This window comes from Fukomys damarensis, unplaced genomic scaffold (assembly GCF_012274545.1).
Source record: "Fukomys damarensis isolate Sample0158 unplaced genomic scaffold, DMR_v1.0_HiC HiC_scaffold_12, whole genome shotgun sequence".
Classification (NCBI taxonomy): domain Eukaryota; kingdom Metazoa; phylum Chordata; class Mammalia; order Rodentia; family Bathyergidae; genus Fukomys; species Fukomys damarensis.
In genome coordinates, this window is record NW_022900924.1 from 15,598,959 (window position 1) to 15,625,602 (window position 26,644).

The 26,644-nt window shown below is 49.7% G+C and overlaps 1 protein-coding gene across 1 annotated transcript in view; it reads right to left on the reverse strand.

Annotated features, from left to right (window-relative positions):
- Rph3a (rabphilin 3A) overlaps positions 1 to 26,644 on the reverse strand; it is a 212,053-nt gene that overhangs the window by 180,299 nt on the left and 5,110 nt on the right. The window contains exon 2 of the mRNA XM_010604502.3: positions 25,403 to 25,504. The gene's annotated coding sequence lies outside the window, so the exon portion shown is untranslated. The remainder of the gene's footprint in view (positions 1 to 25,402; positions 25,505 to 26,644) is intronic.

A 26,644-nucleotide genomic window follows, 5' to 3' on the forward strand; every position in this document is an offset into this window, starting at 1 on the left:
AATGGGGAAAGTCCTCTCATCGCCGTGATAGCTGCTGACATCAAGATGACCAAGGAGACACGTGAGAACAACAATGTTTCTGGTGAAGTCGTCCTGGTACTGAGTTAATCCTGGAGTCTCTATTCGCTGAGATGATAATTCTTACTGTTTTACCCAGGTGGACTGGGTTTTGTTTGTCTGCTTTTGGTCATAACAGATGCAACCTGACTGTCTTGGTCTGTTTGCTGTTGCTGTGGCAAGATACCAGGGCCTGGGAAATGTATAAAGAGAAAAATATTTATCTCTTATAGTTCCAGAGACTGGGAGGTCCAGGATCAAGGAGCCAGCATCTGGTGAGGGCCTTTGTGCTGCGTCATAACACAGCAGAGGGCATCCTGTGGGGACAGCAGGGGAGTTGTCCTCAGGCCAGCTTGGATTTCTCTTGCTATTAAGCCTCAGCTCCATCCCAAGGCCTCACCTTCATGACTTCATCCAACCCTAACAACCTCCGAAAGGGTCCACTTCCAACTATCGTCAACATCTGAAGTTGAGGATTAGGTTTCTAATACATGAACTTTTGAGGACACATTCATTGATATGTACCAACTCATTGATACAAATCGCTACCAAGCCGGGCGTGGTGGCACACGCCTGTAATCCCAGCACTCGGGAGGCTGAGGCAGGAGGATCGCTGTGAGTTGGAGACGAGCCTGGGCTACACAGTGAGTTCCAGGTCAGTCTCAACTACATAGTGAGACCCTGTCTCAAAAAAACCAAAACAAATGGCTACCTTTTACTAAGCATTTACTATGTATGCACAGCAAGGCAGGCATGGTGGCCCACGCCTATAATCCCAGCATTAGGGAAGCTGAGGCAGGAGGATCACTGAGAGATGGAAGCCAACCTGAGCTACTTAGGGAATTCAAGGCCAGCCTGAACTACAGAGAGACCTTGTCTAGAAAACTATAACAACAAAATCATACTATTATGGACCCACAGCACACGGCACTGACAACTCCCCTGCCTCTCCGCTAAGCAGTGTACTTCCTTGTCAATATCCCTCACAGCCACCCATGAGGCGGACAATGTTATTAACCACGTTTCACAGATGGGAAATTGAGGCTCAGAGACAATATTAAAACCCCTCAGGTCCCAAAGCTCATCGTGGTGGGGCTGGGGTTTGGTCCTGGGGCGGAAGCCACTGTGTCTCACCCCATTTCCGCTGTCTGCGAGCTGTCTGGTCCCAGCCCCCTGCCTCCCAAACCCCACTCCTATTTACAAACTGATTCAGAGAGCAGCTGTCGCACCCAGGAACTTATGAATCAGATCTACGAACAGCAATTGCAATCTTTGAACAATTCCGTGAAGACACTTAAGAACCATCCTATGAAATCCAAAGCAGATGTGATTTATCCCAAGGATGGCAACTCGAGCTTCTGCTGAAGTGCAAAGATGAAATTTGTGGAGAAGAAGCACTCTCAGCTATGAAGCACCCTACACCTGCTCCCCAAAAGCAAGATCCTAATTTAGTTCAAGCACTACTTGCAGAATTTTTTTTTTAATTTCCAGTTGTGATCATCTTAAAACACGGTTCAAGTACTTTGCTCCAGGGCTCTGAGTGCAGCATGCAGAGAACAAGTTTTCCTAGCGATGAACTGTATGAATAGAGAAAGTGTTCTGATGATTTATACCCAGAGAATCTAGAAAAAGCCACAGAGATAAGGGCGTCCTTTGATAAGACAATCAGATGCTGTGACCGAGTGTCCTAACTCTAAACAGAAACTCATAGATGCTGATGCTAGACAAAATGACCTTGTCCCACGGGGTGAAAACAACCAGAGATGGTACTCGGGGTCATGTGGGGACGAATGTTGCCTCTGGGTCTCATCGGCTTCATTAGAACACCTCTCTGTCTCTCCATATTTGACTTCCCAGTTAAAGTCCTGCAGAGTACAGCTCCCCAAAGCTCAACTTGAAAAGCTTAAAAATTAAAAAACAAAAAACAAAAAAAAACCCCAAGAATTTGTTGTCTCGGTATCCAGACAATGATGGAGGCGCTCAGGTTCAGCTGAGCCAGGACACAACTCTCCTCGCAGTGTGGTTCTCTCCCGAGGCTTTCTTAACAGGCTGTGGCGAGCCACAGTTACCACCGGTGTCAGCCAACTACCACGTTTTCACTAACTTTCCTAGCGGAGAGCAGGCTTTTCTCCCACTCGCACAAGCTTTTTGGGTTGAGGAACCTCATCTACTCAGCTACAGACGAGGAGGAAGAACTGTGTGACTTCAGACACTGAACTTCACTTCAGTAAGATGTGCTCTGGTCTACTAGACGGGGGAAATCTTCCACTCCCAAGGGAGCTTTCTAAAGATTAAACAGAAATGTGTATTTTAGCACCTGCTATGCAGCAGGTATAAAATGAACAGCAGTTTCTGGTGCTGTGCGGGCAGGTGTGAGAGGCTGTGTGTGTTACAGAGGCTCAGACGCTGCGGCCATTTGCTGTCGCATCTCCGGCATGCAGCAGGTGGACGAGATGCACTTAGGAGCCAATCATCTTGGGTTTAAATCCCGACTTCATCTCCTACTAACTGTGTGGCCTTGGGCAAGTCATTTAACCTCTCTGTGCCAGAAAAAACAGGAGTAATAATATAACCTGCTGTGTAGATTGCAAAGATTATGACCCTAGTCACTGAAAGCATCCTGTTCTGTCTGAGCAGTAACTTGAAAGCTCGAATTCTGCTGCTCCCAGAACAGAGCTCGGAAGCCACAGTATTTTACTGTGCAGCTATGAAATCAACAGCACGGGTGGTGCAGGCAGGCAGCAAGAGGCAAAAATTCAATGCTGACCTTTTCCAAATTTTCTTTCCCCGGTGCCAATGCAATCAAAGGGCTGCAACCCAATATTCCTCACTTCCTACGGGGAGATTAGTGGTTGTAGGGTTCTCAAAGCACAGAAAATAGAGATGCACCCTAAACCCACTACACCCTGTTTCTCAGCCAAGCTGTTTAACGAGTGACTGTTCGACACACAGAGTAACGCGAGTCCGCTACAGCCACCCCAACTCTGCTGGGAGGAGGGAGGGGAGAAAGTGGCAAAGGAGGGGAAACCCAGGACGCTGGAGGGAGCCCGCGGAGACCAGAGCATCCCTGTTGCTTCGTCATCACCATCACCACGCCTCAGAGTCTCAGGAAGCTCCTGAGACTTGCAAAGGCGTCCAGTTCTGCGGCCATAGCTGCCCGCCTCCCCAGAACGGCCAGCGCTCAGGCCTCTCCGGCAGCTCACTCAGCAAAACTGAGAGGACTAAGCATCGATTGCCCCCAGCTGGGTTGGAGAGAGGAGGCACTGAGTGTCTCAGGATAAGGTGTCCAGGAAGGAAGGGGAGGGAGGCGGGGAAGCAGCTCAGAGTGGGAAGATACAGGGGGTCTCGGTGAGCACCTCTTCCTCAGGCGGTGTCACACGGCAGGCGAATCTTTAAATCCTGTGCTGTGTGACTTCTGATGAGTTGCCAAACCTCTCTGACTTCCATTTCCTCAGATATACACAGAGGTCACTGCCCAGAGCTGCTTGTGCTACGAGAGGTTCAGTCACGCCCCAGCAGACAAATCAGCACCCACCCTCAGGCAGACGTGACCACTCAGACCAGCGAGTTGGGGTCACCGCCTCGCCCGGCCTGGATGCGACACAGTCATTACACCTCAGGGCTCCATGTGGGTCCACTTGCTGCACAAACCCATATCCCATGCCCACCCCAGGGGTCCTGAGGCTGCCACCTCCTTAGGCCCAGATGGAGACCCAGGGTCAAGGAGGTTGGAGCCCATGCTCAAATGCTCAGCGTTGTCAAGGTGAGGCAGGGTCGCACGGGCTCTGCCTCGGCCCCACGCAGTCTCCCAGCGAGTGACCTGTAAGCACTTTGTAGGGGACGCCAGGGCCTTTTCCCAGGCCCCACATGAGTGGGAAAAGCTGCAGCGCCTTCTTTAACCTCAGGCCCCTATCTCCACATGAGGGGTGACGCAGTGACCTTCTTCTGCCTTTGCTGCACCAAGAAACTTGGATAGAGATGCAGGCTCCAGAAATAGGGGTCCTGCTCCCCTCTGGGAGCTTGGCATATTCAAGGCTCTGAGAAGTCCTGTAGAACACCATGCTATTTGATACAAAATTTTCCAGACTTTTTCCATCCTGAAACCTCTCGGGGAATATTGGTTTTCAAGAAATTCATGTTGCCCAGAACACATGAGAAGTTAGTGCTGCAGAGGACACATGTGGAGAAATGCTAGGTTAGGGACTGACTAGAGAGAGGACTGTGCAGCTGGTCTGTCGCTTAGGCTGGGAGAACTGCGTGGCCACCTCAGTGGGCTGTGTGGTCCCGGTCACCAGGGTGGGTTGTGCAGGACTCTCAGTGGCACACTTGGGGTCCTGAGCCGACACCACCGAGAGCCACTGCGGGATCCCAGGACACAGTCGGCAGGTGCGGTCTGGGCCGGAGAGAGGCTGCCTGGAGGGGCCCCTCGTCATGGTTTCACTCTTAATCGTAAGCTGTGCGATGGAGGCGGCGGCAGCAGGAAGAAAACAGAGATGCTAGTGTGACACGGGATCGATTTACTCCACATTCAAACAATGTCTCTTTGGGTTTCGGAGGAAACAGGCGGGGACGTGAACACTGATCCCGAGTCTATCGTAGTCAAAGCTGAGTGACAGGGACACTCGGGGTCACTGCAGTGTCTTCTCACATCTGGCGCGCCCATTAAAAAACCTTAAAGTAAATCAGGCGTGGTGGCGCACACCCGCGATCCCAGCTACTCAGGAGACTGAGGCCCGAGCATCACAGGTTCAAGTCCAGCCTAGGCAACTTACTTAGCAAAACACCACCATGAATTTTTTTTAAGGGCTGAGAATATAGCTCTGTGGTAGAGCACATGCCCAGAATGTGTGAGCCCTGGGTTCAATCCCCAGCACACCACAAAAAAATAAATAAGATAAAAAGCACGAAGGATACATTTATGTTGAGCAGCCGGCTGGGAAGGGCCCTGCGGAAGGGAAGTGTGCTGCGTCCGAAGACAGAGCTCCATGCAGACAGGCAACAAATGTTAGACCTGCTGGGTCTGAAGGGCTCGAAAGATGTGAGCCGAGTGGTGGCTGGAGGTTTTAGAGATGCCGTGCTGCTAACAGCGGAGCACAGCGGAGGTGTAATCTGCGGAGCTGCACACGCGCGCAGGAGAGGAGGAGGCGGAGGGGTCTCCCGGGCGGGGCTCCATGGGCATCGGCCCCGCACCCTGGGCATGGGGGCTCCCTCCCCGCATGTCGACGGCAAAACGCTCCGAGAATTAGGACCAAGTGCCCACGCTGGGAACGTCCTGGGGCCCGCAGGAGAGAAGGGCTGGGGTGAGTAAGGGAGGGCCACGCAGACGGCAGCGGCTGTGTCTATGGCAAACTGCGGGTACCCCAGCCGCACAGCCAAGAACCTGCCAGGCACCACCCCGGCACAGCTGTGATCGCCGTAAATAAACCAAGTGCGACAGACGGCAGATCAGCTCCTTCCCGCCTTCCGCCTCTCCTGCAGCCATCTTTCCCGACAGTGTTGGCACCTTGGGGAGAAGGGGCACAACACTGCACGCCTGAGACAGCTCCCCGCAATTCGGGAAGCTCAGAGCCCCAGGTCCCCGCTCTTCTGTCCTAATAAAATGTCAGGGTGGGCCCAAGGCTACCTGCTCAAACATCGCATTGCAGCCCCGCTGGTAGCTAGGTGTGGCCATATCACTGAACTCCACTCGCTGCTACTAGAAGCGATATGTGACACTTCTGGGTTGTTTTTCGAGGAAACTGGTAGATCTCTATTTAATCTTCCCCCTTCCGGTGGGCTGGGATGCCATTGCGAGGGCAGGAGCTGAAGCGGCTCTCTTGGAACATAAGGTGAAAGTCAAATGCTTCAGAGGCTGAGCAACAAGACAGGAGGAGACTGGTGATTGCAAACCCATTCTACCAGCCCCGAACCATGATGTTACCAAGATTACTAAACAAAGTTATGTTGTTTCACAGACTGATTTTTTTTTTTGTATTGGGAATTGAACCCAGGACCTTTGCACTGAGCTACATCCCCATTCTATTTTTTTTTTTTTTTAAGAGACAGGTCCTCCATAAGTCACTAAGTTGCCCAGCCTGGACTGGAACATGTGACCTTCCTGCCTCAGCCTCCCAGAGCTCTGGGACTACAGGTCTGCCTCACCAGGCCTGGCAAAGAGACTGATTTTTAAATTAGATGTTTATAACAGCACATGGCCTACGCTGTTCCACCTGAGGGTGACCCTGTAGGAAGACACAGCCCACTCTTCTAGTGGCTTCTGCGAGTTGACACCGGTTACTAACATCTCTTGTGCACGACGGAAACATCGCCTCGTGAAGGGCAGAAACAAACTACACCGCTCTACTCCTGACGGGGTGGTAACAATCACCAGGAGGACCTGAGTGCCTCTTCCCTGCTGTGTGACCGTGTGCACCCCAACACCGCTGAGCCTCCGTGTGCTCACCCATGGCGTGCGGGACAGGCGCACTTCTATCACAGCTGCTGTGATGAGCCAGTGGTTCGATGCATTCAGAGTTCTCAGCAGAGCCCAGCATGGAGGGAGCACTTGACAAACGGTTTCTGTTGTGGTCATCAGCACCACTGTTACCCTTATTAACCTGATGACGAATCAAGTCAAATGCGGGACGCAGAGCAGCCAGACAGGCAAAGGCAGCAACAGAAAACAAGAGCAAGTGCAGCAGCTAAACGTCCGGAGGACGGCGTGGAGGGACTGAGCTTCCTCTCGTGGTGCCGAGGGACACAGGCGCAGGGCAGGGACTCTCATCCGCTCTGCTCCGTCCCACGGAGACCCTAATACCAGGAAGCTGCAAAGCGAGTGCCCAGCCGATGCTCCTCTCCCAGGGGCTGGGCAGGGGACCCCACCAGAGTTCTGTCTGACCCACCAAGTCCCCTACCCCAGCCCACATGGGCCTCCTCCCTGTCCCACCCTCACCCACTGCTGTCGATTCCCTGCTGAAGTCACAGATCTCTTGTTAAAACATAGGCCAGAGCAGGGCACTCCTCTGCACTCAAGCCTCCCATGGCCCCATCTCAGATTAATAGCCAAAGTCCCAAGCGGCTCCAAGGCTCCACCCCATCTGCCCCCTTAACTGGCTTTGTCTCCTCTCACTCTTCCCCTTTTCCTTCTCCACTTCCTACTGGACTGGCTTCTTTGCTTTTTTGTAAACATCGCAGGCACATGCAGACCTCAGGACCTTTGCACTTGCTGTCCCCTCTCTGTGGAACTCTCTTCCCCAGTTATTAATATTCCTTCAGGTGTGCCTAAATATCACCCTGTCAGTGAAGGCTCTGCTGACCTCTCCTCAAAACAGATGCACCCACCCCTGGCCTACACCCTGTCTCCTCCCTCAGTTTCCTCTTTCTCCACAGGGCTTGTTATTGTCTATTTCCGTGTAACACTGCCATCTCCCCCAACGTGTTAACTGTACACGCATGGGACCTCTCTCTATTTTGTTTCCTGCTACAACCCGAGCATTTAGATAAATAAACACCATGCTAAATGTAGCCTGTAGTATAGAGTATTAACTTATGATTATATGTAACACATGTATATGTTTCTAGTATAATTACCTATTACATATAATCAACGCTACAATGAACAGAATGTGTCCACACTAATGTTTATGCTAGTGCTATAGCTCATACATGTAATGTAAATATATAAAATATATTGCATAGAATTATATATTACATTATAATGCAATAGTGATTCTATACTATATACAATTATAAATAACATCAGAATTATATAGTATAAATTATAAATATTTTTAAACAGCTGCTTAATAAATATCCACTGGAGTATCTCACTGATGAGTGAATGCTAAACTGAGATGACCCAAACTACCTCCTCCCAGTGCTAGAATTCTCTCCCCGTCCCACCCTCCTCTGGGGATTGAACCCAGGGCCTTCACACTAAGCTACAACCACGGCTCTTAACTTCTGATTTTGAGACAGGGTCTCACTAAGCTGTTCAATTACTAACTTGTGATCCTCCTGCCTCAGCCTCCCAGCGTGCTGGGATTACAGGGGTGCACCACCTCACCCAGTTTACAGTTTCTTTCCTCTTGCCCCAGCCAGACCAGCATCCTGGAAAGTGAGTTCCCCACAGCCTCCTCCTCCTCACCCCTCATCTCTGCCCTTGTTCTCCACTCCTCAAACCCAAATCTAAGTCCCCAAGCTGTCCAGGATGCTTTCTCATCACCCAGCCTCTGGGACGACTTCCTGACACAGCCAGCATCCGTCCCTGTGCCCCACAGGCTGGCAGGCAGCAGTGTCCAATTCAACCCCCTGGTCACTTCCGGGCACCGGCGAGGGCACCTGCCACACCCACCTCCGCCTGAAGCGCACGCTAAGCAGTGGTCCATCCATCCTGAGACCAGAGGCCAAGCTATAGGGTTTGCCCTGAATCCTTCCTATGCACCAGGTCCGCAGCGAGGGTCCTGTAAAGGACCCTTGGACTTTCTCATGCCCAGGTAGAAGAAATCACTTCTGCACAATCATCCCCTGGCTCCCCCTCCGCGGTGACACACGTTCCCCGGCTCTTGGTGCCGGTACGGCCCGGGGCTCGCTGTGGCACTGGGTGGGAGTGGAAATGACCAGCTGGCTCAGCCTTGCCGGGCCCCTGGTGCTCACTGCCTGTGGTGACATGCAAGTGGGAAGGTCCCAGACTCGGGACGTGCGTCAGAGCTGGGCATCTGGGTGCGACCGATGCGCCAGAAGTGGGTAGGAAAGTCAGGGAAGAAGGAGGGGTTGGGGCAGCAGGACTAGGCCTGAACAACAGGAAGGGTGGCACCTGGAAGGCAGGAGACAACCAATGCCAAAGTCATCAAACCCAGATGGCAGGTGTCTAAGTCAAACAGGGGGAAAAGGTCTGGGGATGGAATCCTCAATCAGGTTTACTGGGAAACACTTTCTTTTCAGTAGGATTTGACACTTGCAGTGAAGCAGGGGCTATAGTTTGCCCTGTCACCACTAAGAAGCAGCTTATCTGTCATTTAAACCCATACAGAAAAAGCAGAGTCTGGGGGTGGAGAAGGCAGATCCTGGTGACTTCATCTGGCACCTGGATCAAGCCACACCTGAAGCTTGACATGCGCTAGACTTTACTGTTGGTTAGCTTTGTAACATATGGCAGTTTGAGTATCATCATTTTAGTAATTTAGAAAAATAATTCTAACTAATTCAGAAAGGGAATGAATAAAATCATTAGGGCATCTTTATCCTATGAGATATTATTATGCCACTAAAAAGAATTAGGGAGATCTGTACCTTCTGACCTGGAAATATGTCCACGATCTTTAATAAGTAGACCTCATACCCAGTAGGATGACTATAATTAAAAACAGAGAGCCAGGCATGATGGGGCACACCTGTAATCCCAGCACTCAGGAGACTGAGGCAGAAGGATCACTGCAAGTTCGAGGCCAGCCTGGGCCACATAGTGAATTCAGGGCCAGCCTGAACTACAAAGGGAGAACCTGCTTCAAAACACAAAAACAAACAAACAAAGATAGACAGATAGATCATAACAAGTGTCAAGGACTTGGGGAAAATGGACTCCCCTCATACAGTACTGGGGAAGTGTACAATACTACAGCCAGCTTGAGAAACAATTTTATGATGTCTCAAAGTTGCTAGCGGTATCACTTATAATAATCCCGAGGTGGGAACAGTGCGATGCCTATCAGCCCACGAGCCCCAGAACGAACCACGTCTCTCCGCGTGACGCATGGTGCTAGGAGGAAAGGAGAGTGAGCTGCCGCTTCCTGCCCTGACGCAGAGAAGCCCGGCGAGCGTTATGCTAGGTGAAAGAAGCCACTTGCCAAAGGACAGAGATCACTTTGTGGACAGCACATGCCCAGAACAGGCAAATCTATGGAAACAGAAAAGGAGGGGGTGCCGGGGGCACACGGACACCGGACACCCAGTTACTGCTAATGGGTTTCCTTCACGGGAAACAAAAATGTTCTAAAACTAGACGTGGTGGATAATGACACAACCCTGTGCATACACACAAAACACTTAATTGTACCCTTTAAATGGGTGAATTGCAGGGTGTAGGGATTATAACTCAGAAGATCTGATTTCAAAAGGTACATTGTAAGGGCTGTGGGTGCAGCTCAATGGTAGAGTGCTTGCCTGGCACGTGTGAGGCCCTGGGTTCAACCCTCAGCACAGGAAAAAAAAAGAAAATACAGAAAGGAAATTGGAAAAAAAGAAAAAGAAATTGTAAATTGGGCCCGGTGGTGCAAGCCTGTAAGTCCAGCATGCTGGAAGGCCGAGGCAGGAAGATTAAATTCTTGTATATTAATATTAATAACAGCAGAGCTGGGGATGTAGACCTGAGTGAGGGCCTTGGTTTGAATCCCCAGAACCACAAAAAAAAAATTTTAAATACAGAAGTGGGCTGGGGATTTAGCTCAGTGGCACTGCTGCCTGCCTCACAAGTGCAAGGTACCCAAGTTTGATCCCCGGTATCAAAAACAAAACAAAACAAAAAAACCAACCGCAGGCATGAGTCTGTACGTTAGAAGATGAAGGACGTTTAATTCCCCAGAATCTTCTAGAGATGAGCTATGCATTTGAGAGGGAAAAAAAGAGGTTGTGGCAGCGACTGAGGCCAGGCGGGAGTCCAGGGAGCCCCCAAAACTGCAGCCATGGTAGAGGAGCGCAGACCCGACACCCATGCAGCCCGGCAGGGACGGGTGTGCCCCCAGGCGGTCAATGGTGAAAACTACAAACCTGGCCAAGGCCAGAAGCCGACCTCAGCGACCTAGGATGCCCCAAAAGGAGCCCCAAGCACTGAGGGCGCCCCTGGGGGTGGGGCCGAGGGCGGGAACACAAGGATCTTCCTTTGTTCCCCTTCCAGCTTCTGCCTGCCTGAATGAATGTATCACAATGAGCATGAACGGTTTTGCTTTGGGTGTGTGTTTGTGGCACTGGGGATTAACCCCAGGACCTTTGCACTGATCTACGTTGGGAGCCCTTCTTTATTTTTTGAAACAGGGTCTTGCTGAGTGGCCCAGGTACTTGCTATGCTCCTGCCTCAGCCTCCCAGAGTGCTGGGATTACAGGTGTGCACCACCACACACAGCCATTTTGCCATTCTGCAAAGGCAGAAAAAGACAACTCGGGTGCATGTTTGCCCCTCCAGGTCAGGCATTCTTCCCTTGCTTTGCCATTATCTCTGCCCACCCTAGCATTTCCTCGCCCAGGACTGGAGAATTAGTGTCCCGGCCTGGAGGGAAGGGGCTATTCACTGTGTCTCTGGGAGGGGCTGGAGGGGCCCCTGGGCGCTGCGGGGAATGAATGAGCGGAGAGACCGATGAGCTTGCTCTCTGGCCGCAGTGAATCCTGCCAGCTTGGCCTGGGCTCGGCCTTCGCAGACTGAAGTGACAGTGGCGACCACCTGGGGATGCTGGGCCACCGGAGGTGCCTGGGATGGATCATACCCGGGCTCAGCAGTGGGTCTCAGCAGGTCTTCATTTCACAGAAGGCACAGCTGGAAAACACCGCCTGCTGGAACTTGGAGGCCCTTACCTTTCTCTTCTCTTCCTGACACCTGGTCCCCTCAGGAAAGCGTGGGACAAACAAGGAGAAGAGGGGGTGAAAGGGGCTGTGCTACCGGGGGCTCCAGAGGGAAAGAATCATCTCATGTTTTAGGGAAAGGCTCGGCCGAGGAGAAGCCTGCCGGTCCTCGCACAGGCGGGAGGGAGTCTGCATTATAAACGCTCTGTCATCTACCCAGGCGGAAGCCGTGTCTCCGATAAATGCGCTCCCAGCTGAGCTAAGACACTGCAGCCACCCTGTCTCTGCCAGGAAGACACAGCTACCTTAATTCCTGATGGGCGACCACGGACCGTAGGGCAGCTGAAAGATGATCTCCCCTGGGCAATGCCCTGTGGATAATTAAGAGATGAGACACAAAACAAAAGGGTGACTACTACGTGAGCTCCACAGAAAAGCAGGTCTGGGTTCAAATCCCAGCCTCACCACTGACCCGCTGCTTGGGACAAGGAAGGAAGAAGAATCTCTCAAGAAGAAATTGCTCACAGAAGAAGGAGAAGCAGGTACAAGCTGTGGAAAATCCTGGGAACAGGATCCAGGCCTCAGTTTCCCCACCTCAAGTAAAAGATCAAATAGAGAAAGCTTTATTGAGCACCTACTAGCTGCCTGGCATTGCACTTAGGGCCTCACAGACTTTCTCTCTTTGTGTTTTTGTTTTTGTTTTTGTTTTTGTAACATTTTATAGATGACAAAACCGAGGCCAGGGATGTTAAGTCACTGACCTGGGTCATTACACCAGCATACGGGAGAGCCACTTGGATTCGCAGGGCCTTTTGTCAGCACCAGTGGATGATAGGATTCCTTGAGGCACAAGGACGTCTGAGCAGGTTGGTGTGTGGAGGACAAGAAGCCACTGAGCCCAGGTCTGGAACGGTGCCTTGGTGGGCCCCTGAGAAGCACAAGCTGGCAGGATGTCCCGCCCTCCTCCCCTCCCTCTGGCTCCCATTGGCCAAGGCCCCTGACAGCGTTACCATGGAGACCACATCTCTGGTGGCCAGAGCAAGCTGGGCCAAGTGGCAGGCGGTGTGGAAAGGGCTGGCACCCGATCTGGGGAGTGAGCCACTGGAGGCCTCGAGCAGGCTGTGTCAGGGTTCACCAGATGGCTCGGGACACACAGCCTGCCCCTCTCCCCAGCAGGGCCCTGTCATGCTGGGGTCTGCAAGCCTCTCCTCAAAGTGACAGCCTCCACCAGAAAAAAAAAAAAATGTTTTTAAAGCAGAAAAACATTCCGTGTGTGTGTGTGTGTGTGTGTGTGTGTGTGGTGCCAGGGATCAAACCCAGGACCTCCCTCCCCCGCATGCTGTCAAGTGCTTCACCCCCAAGAAACACAGATTTTCTGTCTTTCACCTTAGTAGGTATCTTAGCACTTCTACAGCACCCGCTGTGGGCCCTGCCCTGGCAGAGCCTGGGATATTATCACAGGAGATGCACAGATCAGTACAGGTCCCCCACAGAAAAGAGTGCAAGGACCCCAAATAGAGGCTTGGGATTTGTTCAACAAGAACTTGATCTTGCACTGCTTTTTATCTTAGAACTCTAACCGTCTCGCTTATTTTCATATGAACCTTAATTTTAAAAACCCAGCAGCAGTAATACCTGATATTCAATCAGCACAGGCCCGAAGGGTCGTCTGCTGCGTCCCCTCCTCACTGTCACACCACAGCGTGAGCAATGTACAGATGGCAAAGTCGAGGCTCAGAGAGGGTCCCCCACCAGCCCAAGGACAAACGTCTGCTGAGCTATTTCCCACTGCTTCTATAACAAGGGGCCACAGATTTAAAAACAAAACAAAGCAGATACCTTTTCTCACAGTTGTGGAATTCAGAACCCAAAATCAGCCAAGGTGTCAGGAGCACTGGTTCCTCACGAAGGCTCTGCAGGGAGAAGCCACCTCCTGACCTTTCTGGCTTCGAGGGGCCGCCTGTGTTCCTAGGCTGGAGTCCCCTTCCTCCGCCCTCAGAGCGTGTCACGGCAGGCCACTGCCGTCCTCCTGTCCCCACACGCCTCCCCCCCTGCCTCCCTCTTGTAATCCCTTCATGAGGAGGGGGGCCCAGGTGTCTGAGTTGGAGCCAGGCCCCCTCCCATGAGTCTCCTTGGCTTAAACACAGCAACTTCCTTTCGTCACCTAAGTGACAGACTCACTGGCCCCCACACTCCGAGTGCGGACCTCCCCGCATCATTACTCAGCCGAGCAGAACTGTGGCAAAGCCAAAGCCAAACCTAGACCCAGATGTGTCTGACTGCAAGGTTCCTTCCGGGCCCGTGAGAAGATCCCGAACACCTCATTCCAGCATAGAGCTGGAACTGAATGGACCAGAATTATTATCATCAACAGAGTAAAACTTTTTCTCTAACCATCTCTTCCTGGGGGTGGGGGCTCCATTCTAGTTGGATGTTCTTCGGGACCTCATCGGAAAGATCTCGGGGCTTAAAAACTAAAACTCTCCCCTCAGATCAGCCAGACACAGCGAGAAGCTGGACACAAGAGCGGTGCTGATAACATCCCGAGGAGCCACGGTCGCTGGCTCTCTACCCCGACCCCCGGCCCTGAGCCTGGTGCCAGCGGAAGATGGCTGTCGATTTCAGCCACACAACAGAGCTTTTCCGGAGCCAGCTGCATGACGGGGCACAGAGCAAGGAGACTGGGGGACTTGTTCCAACGCCTCAGGAGCAGCAGAGGCTATAATTAAAAGCCTCCCGGAGCCTCTCCAAATGGAAAGCCCACCCCCAAAAAAATATTTTGACAAGCGGGGGCTGAATGATTCAATAGACAGCGTTCCCTGGTTAAAGCAGAGCGTGGGTTGGCAAGAGATTTTCTTCCCACTTTATTTCTTCAGCGGAGCCGCTACAGTCCGGGTTTCATTGTGGTTCCGAGGATGCCACACTGCAGAGCACAGGAAATGTAACGGTGACAACAGAGCCTGTGGCAGATGCACCTGTGTGTAACAAGTGACCCCCTGCCACTGGCCATAGGCACGTCTGTGTAAACTAAGGATCAGCAGAGCGACAGTTACCTATTGCAGGTTGCAAATTTCATTAAGGAGACTCTGCTTATTTTCCTTCCTGGCTAGGAAAATACTAGTTATGCAAGAGTATTTATTTCTATCTGCTGGAACTAAACATTGAAGTGAAAAATAACAACAGTGATCCAATACACTCTGGAGAGGAAGTGGGAGGATCTGGCCCTGGCTGAGACAGTTCCGGAAGTGTCCCAGGGACAGAGTCCAGAAGGCAGAACACTTACAGTCTTGCTGTGACAGGAAAAAGGGTGCCTGCTGCCCAGATGAAAGCCTGCTGGTCACGTGATGACAATCACGCACCTGAGCTCAACTACAAGGCATGAACCAGCTGTCACGCAGAAAACTGAAAATACACTGCTGTCATTGATCAATAAAATTAACACATTAAAAATTATGAAAAAAAGTGCTTGGGTCTGCCCAAAAACAAGTCTTTGCAAGTATTTGGTTTACTAAAAAGCTTAATTCTCTATCCACATATTCATTGAACAAGTATTTTATTGAGTTTATTGAGCAACTACTATGTTCAAGACCCTGAACTAGGGTAACAGCAGTGAATAACAAAATCTTTGTCCTCTGAGAATTTACCTTCAAGTGGGAAGAAACAACAGCAAGCAAGATAGTAAATGTACAAAATCATTCCAGACAAGTCTAACTGCATGAAGATAATAAGATAGTGGGGTGAAGAGGCTCCAGGTGAGGGGTTGCTTTAGCAAATGAGGGAGAGCTTCTCAAAGGGAGGGCCATGTGAACTGAGACTAAAAAGAGAAGAGCAGCAAATGCAAAGGCCCTGAGGTAGAAACAGGGAAGCTGGTATGAGGTACTGTCTGTAAATTATCAACACTGTCAGCAGGTACCAACTCTAGGTATAGGGTACAGTGGGGAACAGTGACACCAGATTCATTCTCACCCTGAGCTGTCATCTGCACTAGAAGGTGGCAGGTAGGGTGGGTTGGGGCTATACAGGGAGTGGGACACCAATAAGGAGCAGTGGATGAAAGCAGGGAATCTGAGAAGACTTCTCAGAGGTGAGCTGGAAGGGGAGGTGGAAGGGGGGAAGAGGATTCCAGTGACCGAATATCATGTGCAAAGGCCCTGAGGTTACAGAGGAAATGCAAAGAACAGCAGCACAACTGATCTGGAACAGAGCATGGGAGCAGAGCCAACTGTCATCTAGGTCTTGAGCCATATTCAGGTGAGCTGAACTGGCCCCAGGGTGACCAGGGGGGTCACAGACAAGGCAAAAGCCACAGCAGGGATGGATGATGAGACCTACATGGCAGAAAGCACCGACTGTCTACAAGTGTGGAGAGACTGTCGAGGTGGGGTGGACACAGACAGACATCAGTGAGGAGCGTGGTGCGGTCCCCCAGGAGAGGCATCAGAGGGCCATGGGTAGAGAGAGGGGAGAGAGTGTCCTGAGCCACAGGTTCAAGGGATTCGGCAGACTCATGGCCGGCGGGATGCTGGGTGGTACAGGCTGTGCTCAAAGTCAGCCTGAGACTTCTGACTTGTACATCAGTTGCACAGTGGCCCCTGGATCAAGCAGAGACTGTGTGCCTGGGAAAGGGGGACTCGGGAAACATCTGACAGTGAGGTTCCCCTCTCTGCTCCCCATATGCATAAAACTGAGGACTTGTCACCTGGCTGCTTTTCACAAGAGAGCCTGCATTTCCCACAACTTGGGAGGTCCCCGCCTCTGAGAAGCCAGCTTCCTCCATGAAAAGCAGAGTCCTTCAGTCACTAAACAAATAATTAACCCTAAGAACAGACGTGTTTCCCAAAGCACAACACATGGATCTGCTCATTTAACTCAGTATTTACTAAGAACCTGCCTTGGGCCGAAGGGCAACAGTGGAACCGCTGGCCCAACCCCATCTCTCAGGCACAGGCAGTTCAGCCAACCGTGCTTCAGCTCTCGTGACCCTCGGCCAAACAAGACATACGGCTAAGCCAAGGCCAAGGGATGGGGAAATACAGTTCTCCTGTAGCTTCTTCAAGCTCTGATGACTCGGGAGGCGTAACTGCTACAACTTACAGCACACACCACAGGAAAGTTTACTGAACTTTCTTCTGCTCTCAGTGCTATAGATTTTGAGTATGATTATTTTTAAATTTTCTGCTTCAGTCCCTCTGACTGAAGATGGCAAATACTGACCAGAACAAGCTATGATAAGGTCACATGGCTAGGACTTGGGTGGAAGAATTAAGGTCTAGGGTAAAATTGACCACACAGTGATACAAAGATGAAAGGCAAGGAATTTTCTTCTCTGGCCAGGGTGCCCACTGGAAGCGGGTAATCGCAGACTGTGGAAAGTGATACAGAGAAACAAATAAACCCTAGTGTGGTGGTGCAGGGTGATCCCAGCACTCTGGAAGGCTGAGGCAGGAAATCGCAGGTTCAAGTCCACCTGGGCCATCTAAGGGACTTAGCAAGACCCTGTCTCAAAATGAAAAATAATAAGGGCTAGGGATGTGGCTCAGTGCAAAGACCCTGGGTTCAATTCCCAGTAGTGAAGACAAACAAAACACACTGTCATGGGGTCCACTTCTGAACATGAGCATGAGCCAGGCAGCGTGATGCTGTCCATGTGTTGTTTCATTCACTCCCACGACACCCCCATAACCTCTACTTCACAGATGTGAAAAATGACACTCAGCAAGGAAGTAGCTTTTGTGGGATCACAGAGCAAGGGATGGCTGTCTAATCGCAAAGCCTGTGCTATTAACCCAGTGAGAAGACACCAGGCTCTGAAACTAAATACAACACTGATGGGGGCGCGGATCCAAAGAATTCATGAGAGAGAAACCCTTGGTCTCTGGGTCCCAGGAGTCGGAGTCCGGTGCTGACAGGTAGAAAAGAGGAAGGGGCGGGCAAAGCACGGAAGAGTGAACACACAGAGGCAAGCTTTAGAGTCCCGGGCGTGTGCAGGCACAGTGACCCATCCAATCTGGCTTCTCGGGGAACTTAAACCCACATACTAGGCCCAAGAGTCCGCGTCAGTATCACCAGCAACAGGTAGCCTCCGAAGGTTTTAGAGCAGGAGTTATCTTCCAAGACTTTTTGGTTAGCCATAAACCAACTGTCTACTGAGCAAAGAATAACGCATTTAAGAAACAAGGTTAAAGATAATAATCATCAGCCTGGGGATTTAGCTCAGTGGTTCTGCCGCCTGCCTCACAAGCGCAAGGATGCAGATTTGATCCCCGGTTCTAAAAAAAAATCATCATCATCATCATCATCACCAACATAGGTGGGCATTTGGGGGAAAAGCAAGCTAACAAAAATCTGGTTCAGGGCTGGGGATTTGGCTCAGTGGTTCTGCTGCCTGCCTCGCAAGTACAAGGGCCCGAATTCGATCCCCCGTACACATACACACACAAAATCTGGTTCATTGGTGTCTTAGAATTTTACCAAGAGCCACACTCAAGGAATCCTTTCTTTTTCAACTCCAGTGAGCACAGAATAAGCATTTCCCCAAGGGCTTCAGACACTCACGTTCAGGTAAGTGGTTAAAAAGCACTTTTTGCAACTGAGCGTCTCTCCTTCCTTTAAAAGATGTGCTGTGCTGGGCTGTGTGTCCTCAAATTAGCATAAAACTGTACTGGGGCCCCTGCGCTAGAGGGAGGAGGGAGCCATCACTGGAGGCTCTGAGCTTGCGAAGGAAAGAGGGAAAGAAAGGGTAATTATGCACATAAATATACTGCTCCTTCCTTGCATTTACAAAAAAAAACATTCTGAACAATTCCTCGGCTCCTGTTCATTTTGTACAACTATTATACAGCAGCGTCACAGCGAGCAGAGGCCAGCAGGGCAGTGAACATACACGTGTGCCCAGGGCGATTAGGCGACGGAGCCCGCTCCCTTCACAAGTGAAAAGCGCTTGGGACGCAGCAAAGGGGCGCTGCGGGGCGGGACAGAGGAGCGCTCCCCATTACGAAGCGAAGTCCTTCCCCTGCGGGGGCTGCTTTTACCCTCATTTTCCAGACGAGGAGGTTAAAGCCCCAAGAAGTGGAACTGGTGCCAGAACCCTAAGCTGCAGCAGGGAGTGGTGAAGTCAGAAGTAGACCCCTGCGCTTCTCCAGATGAGGGGATGCAGATTCGGGTCCAGATGCATCAGTGCGTGGCCTGAACCCCTTTATCTGGGCGCCACCTGCCCGGCTCCCTGGGTGGGGCTTCTGAGAGACTGGGGCGACTGCTCCACAGGGGGACCTGGGGGACGCTAGAGGCCGGCACCCAACAGGACCCCGGAGTCACTCAGAAACCCGGACGACCAAGACCAGGAAGAAGAGGAAAAGCAGCAAAAGCCCCTCCGAATGTCACAGAACCGCCCAGCACGAAGACACCACCCGCGCTCCCTCACAGCCTCTTCTCGGCTCCTGAGGTTACCAGGTCCTCAGACCCACAGCAGACGTGCTAGGCTCCAGCTGACCAAAACACCCTCCAGCTTAGGAGGCGAGGCAGATACAGAAGCCGGGGAGCTGGAAAATCACACACAAAGGCTCACCGGGGCTGTAGCAGTGACGGACATACAGCTCGCCCGGCTCAGGAAGAGGTCACGCTGCCGAGAACACAGAAGAATCCGGGGCTAGTGCTTTGCCTCAGTCCGGCCTCAGAAGTTGCGCAGACTTTGGCAGGTTATCGGACCTCCCTGAGGGTGACGGCTTTTAAATGTGTGATTAAAGGAAAATTCCTTAGGTCAGCTAGATTTTGGAGATATTGAAAAAAATAATAATAAACGATTTGTGATACAGCAGCTCCCCGAATAAGGCAGGCCCAACAGCATGATCAGACAGCATTTGTAGGAAAACACCTTCTGTGGAAGAAAACAACTCCATTGACTAAGCCGCAGCCCATCAAATAGTCGATCGGTGATAGCTTAGTTAACTGAGCACAGGGCTTTCTCCAGGCATCCAAGTGCAGCAACTGTGATCAAACTCTCTCGGTCTATTGGATTTAGTGCAGGTGCTGAGTCCAAATTTGGTTTAACAATGTCTACAAACTCTTGTCCTTCAAGAACAAAGCAGAGCCTGGCATGTGGTGAATATCTGTAATCCCAGTGCTCAGAAGGCTGAGGCAGGAGGATCACAAGGTCAAGGTCCACCTGGACTACATAGCAAAGCCCTATCTGTAAAGGTGGGGAAGGAGGGGAGGGAAGAAGGAAGGACAGTATAGTCTTCAGAGACCGGGTCATAAAAGTCCGGCTCCTTCCATCTTGGTCTCTGCCTCACCTGGATGGCTCAGTTCGGTGGAGGCCAGCTGCCGGCTGAAGGGGAAGGTGCCTGGGGCAGGGAGCAGTATAACTGCAGAAGGCTGAGCCTTCCAGTGAGGGAAACCCTGCTCCATTCAGACCCCAACCTCATGAGCCCCTCAGCCAGAGCCACCCGGCTGAGCCCTCCCGAAGCAGTGACCCTCAGAAGCCAGGTAGGACCTCAAATGCTTGCTGCTCAATACTTTTTTTTTTTTTTTTTTTTTGGTACCAGGGATCAAACTCTGGACCTTGTGCTTGTGAGGCAGGTGGTGGCACCACTGAGCTAAATCCCCAGCCCGTGCTTCTTCAAAATGGCTGCATCTGGGATTCATTTTTTATACACATAGAGGTAACCAATAAACTGTGAGCCTCAGTTTCCCCATCCGTGAACTAACAGAGAAGTAACAGATGAACATAAAGAACTTGCAGCTAAAAATAAGAATCAAGATGGAGTATGTAAAGGGGCAAATTCCCAACAATGAATGTCATTATATCGTATACCTTAAATGTACCAATAAAATTAATTTTAAAAAAAGAACACATGGTTAACTCTTCGTTTAACACAGCTTTCAAACACTTCTCCAGGGACCTAGGAGTTTTGGAGGTTCCCTAAGTACAAGAAGTGAAGCGAGGTGACCCTAAGAGGTCTTCCCTGTCACCTGCACTTCTATCCAGTTTTGTAAAGTATAAATAAAAGCAGCGCGATTATTTAATTACATTTAAATATAAACTTTTAAAATACTAGAATACTGATTTTCAAGCAATTTTGCTGAGGTATTATTGACATATGATCTGTGCATAAAACACACAATTTGGTCAGTTCTGTTATATTATTATATCTTATGGTGAAAATATTACCATAATCAAATAGGGGAAAGGTAATAAGGGAAAAGAAAAAAATATGGCAAAATGAAAAAATGGAAATAAAGTGTTTGTAAATGGGGAGGGGAGGAGGGGGTAAAGGGAGGGCAGGGGAAAAAATGAGAACCAAGACCTGTCATGTAAAGATACAAGATCCCAATAATGAATGTAATTGCACTGTATACCTAAAATGTACCAATAAGCTCAATAAAAGAAAAAAAAAACAAATTAATAGACACAACCATCATACCAAAAGTCTTCTCACTGCCTTTGCTAACCCTTCCCAATCTCTCTCACGCCTACGCAATATTTTATCTGCTTTCTCATGCTACAGGTTAATTTTCACTTCCGAGGATTTTGTATAAATGAAACCATAGGTTCTTCTGTTTGGGTTTCGCTTGGCTCAGCATCTTTTGACCTCATTATTTTTAATTTTTTTACATGATGTTCCCTGTATGGAGAGCTCATGCTTTATTCACACACAGAATCCTGTTGTGTGACTGTACCACTCTTTGTTTATTCATTCACCTGTTAGAGCAATGCAGTTGTTTCCAGTTTTTGACAACTACAAATAAAACTGCCTTGTGCATTCACATTCACATGAACATAAACAAAAGAAGGACATGAACAAGAGTGTTTAGGGTGCCCCAGATCCCTGTCTAGCATGTGTGAGGCCCTGGGTTCCATCACCAGAATAAAGATGTATCCCCAATATATTATGAGTGTCCCCTCCTCGGCCAGACCTCTAATTAGAATTCAATGTTTTTTCAGTTCTGTGCATGATTTTATACCTCTACTACCTGTATATGTAATGTGTATCCTCAACTTTATATAATTGCTGCTCAAATATAAGTAATATTATAAAAATATACACACACACACACACACACACACACACACACACACACATATAAGTAATATTGTGTGGGGTTTTTTGTACTGAGGACCAAACTCAGGACCTAGCACTTGCGAGGCAGGTGGCAGAACCACTGAGCTAAACCGCCAGCCCTTTCTTGACATGTTTTTGAGAGGATTCACCTATGCTAACTCAAAGCGCCAGCTCATTCATTTCTCACACACACACACACACACACACACACACACACACATATAAGTAATATTGTGTGGGGTTTTTTGTACTGAGGACCAAACTCAGGACCTAGCACTTGCGAGGCAGGTGGCAGAACCACTGAGCTAAACCGCCAGCCCTTTCTTGACATGTTTTTGAGAGGATTCACCTATGCTAACTCAAAGCGCCAGCTCATTCATTTCTGGTGGCATGAATTTAATATACCTCCACTTTCCTGTTTGTCAAGGGCAGATTTGCATCTGGTTTCCAAATATACTGTGACAAAAGTTGTAAATGGAGATGAAATTAAATGGCAAAGGTACCTGTGTGTTAGGGGTTTGCTAACTGTTTTTCATATGTTCCTCAAATGGTGGGTGAGAATTGATGGTAAAGATCAAGGACAAGATGACAAGAAGTAACACTGATCATGTGCATTGCGTTTACTTAATCCACCTCACCACAGCCGCCCCCGATGCAGGCAGCAGTGTCCCTTCTTACACACGAGGGAGCAGCTCAGGGACAGGGAAGGGACTGGTCTGAAGACACACTGCTTGCATGAGGCAAAAGCAGGACTTGAACTCAGATCTCTGTCTCCTTCCCCTGGCTGCTTTAGCCCCCAACACACACAGCACGGAAAGGACTCCAGGCCAAGTGGCCTCAGCCAAAACTACTTGTCCCTATCAGGCATAATGACTTGGGTTTAAATCAGGCAGGGTTTACAAGGTGATGTTAATTATTCAGCTAACCCATTACCCTGCAGAATGGCCCGTATTTGAACTAAAAGGACCAAAACAGGTCAACTTTCCCAAAATGTGATTCTAATCATACCTCCATGGACTGCCCTAAATCAAGTACCCCAATGGACCCAGACTCCTGTCAGCCCCAAACTGTGCATCCTACCGTTAATTCCAGGATCCAAGATACCCGGCGCCTACCCCCATCCAGGCTGAGTTCTCTCGGGCCCATCTCCACCCCGTGCAGCCCTACTATTACTTCTTTCACTTTCAGTAAATCTTAACTCTTCTTGCTCCTTCTGAGTGTCCTGTTCAACTCTTTGTCTGGGGTACAACAAACTAGAACCTGCACCCCCAGACCCTCTATCCAATAACAGCACCTGGGAGGAGGGTACTATTGTGCCCCACGGTCCAAGCCAGAAAGCTGAGGTCCAGGGGTGAAATCACTCACCTGAAACCCCTGGGACAGCCAGCGGCAGACATGGGTGCCCTTGCGTTTTAAAAACTATAAAAAAACTATAAAAAAGGTAGGACAGCTGATAAGATAGCAGTAACATTTTGATTTGGGCATTTAGCTTGGGTTTGTTAAGCTATTCCAATAAGCACATGGTGACTATTGTTATTAAAACTTTGAGGGTCTTAACTTAAGGCGGGAGATTTGGCTCAGTGGTGCCGACACCTGCCTCGCAAGGTCCCGAGTTCAATCCCCAGTACCAAAAAAATAAATAAATAACATTTTAAGTTCTAAAGAATATCAAAAAAGTCAGATGAGCAGTCTTCTGAGCTATACCTAAGCCATTTACTCAAGAGCCTTCTGAATAAATCAAATCCCTACAGCTCAGTAGCCTGTGTCACATATAAACCCTCAAGAGCTTGACAATAGAATCCTCCACCTCCAATTATAAAAAGGTTAAAATGCAACAACAAAAGGTACAACATGTATAGAACTGTGCATGGAGATTGTTGCCACTGATTAGTTGATAAAATGTTGCATCCTGTAGGCAGAAAAGGAAACAGATACTTATGTGGAGTTGTGGTTTCCCTTTCCTGGTTCCCCAGCCAACAGTTTCTCTGTGGGATGCACATAATTCCCACAGGCCCTGGAAGGCTCAGAAGCTCCCAGCGCTGGGCCTTGGGGTGCAGGATGGATGAGCCATGTGACTAGACAGTCAGCTTTGTCCTACACAGACGCTGCCACTCGGCTCTGCATCTCTCCACCACGATCCCGATAATGTGACAAAGCCCATGCAGGAGGCAGTGTAGAAAAATGCTGATGGCCAGCGTAGCACCAAGAACACAGATGATTAATGGCAGCAGCCAAGAACAGAGAGTTTAATTACTGGCATCTCGGAGATCTGAGTGGAAGATGTCACACACCCACATTTCCAATTAACCTCACTTCACCACTGCCATCTCTGCAATTCACAGAAAGCCACCATCATCCTAATTACAAGAGGCCAGTGTCAGGCAAGGAGACTTCTCTTTTAACCCCACCCTAGTTTCTTTGGCATCCTTTCTATAACTTTCATCCGGATTCCCCTCTTTCCTTAGAGCCTTCCCCCAGAAATAGTTGCTGCTGTTACTGTTACAAGCAACTTTTACTGAGCACTTACTATATGCAAGACATTGTATCCCTCTTTTTCTCTACTTTGTTTATTTATGGTCCCTGCCTGGTGCAATATTTTGCTTTTTCAGTTTCCAAACTTGGTCTAGGGTTTTATAGCCTAAGCAAATCATTCTTCCAACTACTCTTGAAAAGGAGCTGCTTTTTTTTTTTCAGACTCACAAGAGAGCAATGTATAAATCAGAATGTCAACTTTTGCTGCTTTTTTTTTTTCAGACTCACAAGAGAGCAATGTATAAATCAGAATGTCAACTTATTGATTCTGCCAAGAATCCAAAGTGAGACAAAAACTCATCTTCCCCACTAAGCACATTTTCCTCCAGTTACCAATCTATTTAAGAGCCACAGCTTTCCACTGCTGATGTCCTTCTTGCTGTTCTTTGCACCCCAATTTGACAGATTCTGTTCTCTAGCTGCCAGAGCATGCTAAGACGGTGCACGGAGCAGGGCAGAGTGTCTACTAGATAACACAACACCCTCGGCGCAGCCCTGGATCGACTGACGCCCAGGGTAAGTGAAGCACAAGTACTTCCTTACCCACATAGCTCTGCGGTGTGCTGAGCCCTATCAGAGTGTGCAAAACACCGGCTCCCGGACAGAGCTCCCAGCAGGACCAGCCCCAGCTGCCTTGGCTGCTCCCCTACTTCCCTCCCCAGGACTCACAGTCGTTTGAGTGATCATGGGCCACTATCACAAGGTCCCTGGTGCACGGGCCAGCTTTCCTCACTGTGGGTCTGGAAACTCCTTTCTGGACAGCTCTGGACACATACACTGGCCACGCTGGCCCTCTGGACTCTGATCACAGAGCCTCCATGCACACAGCCTCCAGAGCACAACCCACATGATCAGATTTCTGCGCTTTTAATTATGAAACAGCTCCAGGGCCCTCCTGACACAGGTGGGGGTCTGCAGGGTCCCCTGATTCACCAGTCCTGCACATGGTCACCACCAGGCTTTGAGGTGGGGCACCTGCTTTTGCTTTTCTTTTAATTACACAAATAGAGTCATGGTCCAATAACAACATTTCATCGACAAAGGAGCACGTTAGGAAAGGGGTCCCTTGAGGTTGTAATGGAGCTGAAAATTTCCTATCACGTCAGGGCACCGTACCTCCCTGATGTCGTAGCACAACGCATGACTCACACGCTGGGTACGTGGGTGGATGAGTGTACGGAGAGAGGGATGATGGGTGAAGAAAGAGGTGGAGGGCTGAGCAGTACCTGGTGAAAAGACTCTCGATGCATAGACTCCTCGGACTACCAGATGCACTCCAGGATCAGACAGGGAATGAAAGAGGCCGGCAGATGACCCAAGAGTAAAGCCTGAGAAGGAACAGGAGGGCAATTCATGAGTGAAATAATTAGGAAACATGTGTACCACAGAGAACGAGTTCTAATCAAACACCCTCCAGCTCAAACGTGAATACTGGGCCCCAGAGAGAATAAAACTGCTGGTCCAAAATGACGCCATTGCTTAGTGGCCGTAGCAGAACAAAAGTTCATGTTTCCTGACTCCCTTCTATTCATCCCACAAGCATAAACTGAGCATTTACTGGCTACCAGGCTCTAGAGTAAGTGCTGGAGGTGGTATGCTGAGCAAGACAGATGCAGGACACACCCTTGGGGCATGGAAAGTCTACTGGGAAACTAGTGCAACTTGGCAGAAGCCCAAGGAGTCAGAAAAACACAGAACAGTGAGAACTAATCTAGCTAGGTGAGCAGGGAAGGCTTCCCCAAGGAGATGACACCGAAGTCAAAGCCTAAAGACAACCGTAAGATAGACAGGGGGCATTTTGGCAGAGTCTTGTATCCAACAGCTCTACGACCCTGGGCCAACTGCCTAATTTCCCTGACTCCATTTCCCTCATCCTTAAATGTGGAAAACAATGAGCAAAATAGACAGCATTCAATAAATACTGAGTGCCCTTCCCTTCCTCAGGATGGTAGCTTTCCAGAAAGCTTGATAATACATAGTCTAAAAAAACCACAAACCACAGGGTCCTTTTTTCCCATCCTACAATGCTCCTCACTGAGCACCTCATGGCTGTCCAAAGGTTTCCTAGACATGGATGTGCAATGTGTATTCAATCCACTCTAACAGAGAATGTATCGGTCAGCCTAGGCCAGGTTATGCTGCAGTAACGAACACATCCACGTCCCAGGAGCTTCACACCACAATCTGCTACAGAACCCAGCACCTCAGGCGACTGAAACAAATTACCGCAGACTGGGTGGTTTAAACAGCAGACATTTGCTTCTCAAATGCAAGATCAAGGTACCAGTGGGTACAGTTCTGGTGAGGGTCCCTTTCCTGGTGTACAGATGCTGTCTTCTCATAGTATGGTTACCAGATGCTGAGCAGAGAGAACAGGGAGCAAGCTCTCTGGGGGTCGCTTGCTACAATGCAAGGGCACTGATCCCACTCATGGGAGCCCCAGCCTCATAACCTGGTCACCTCCCAAC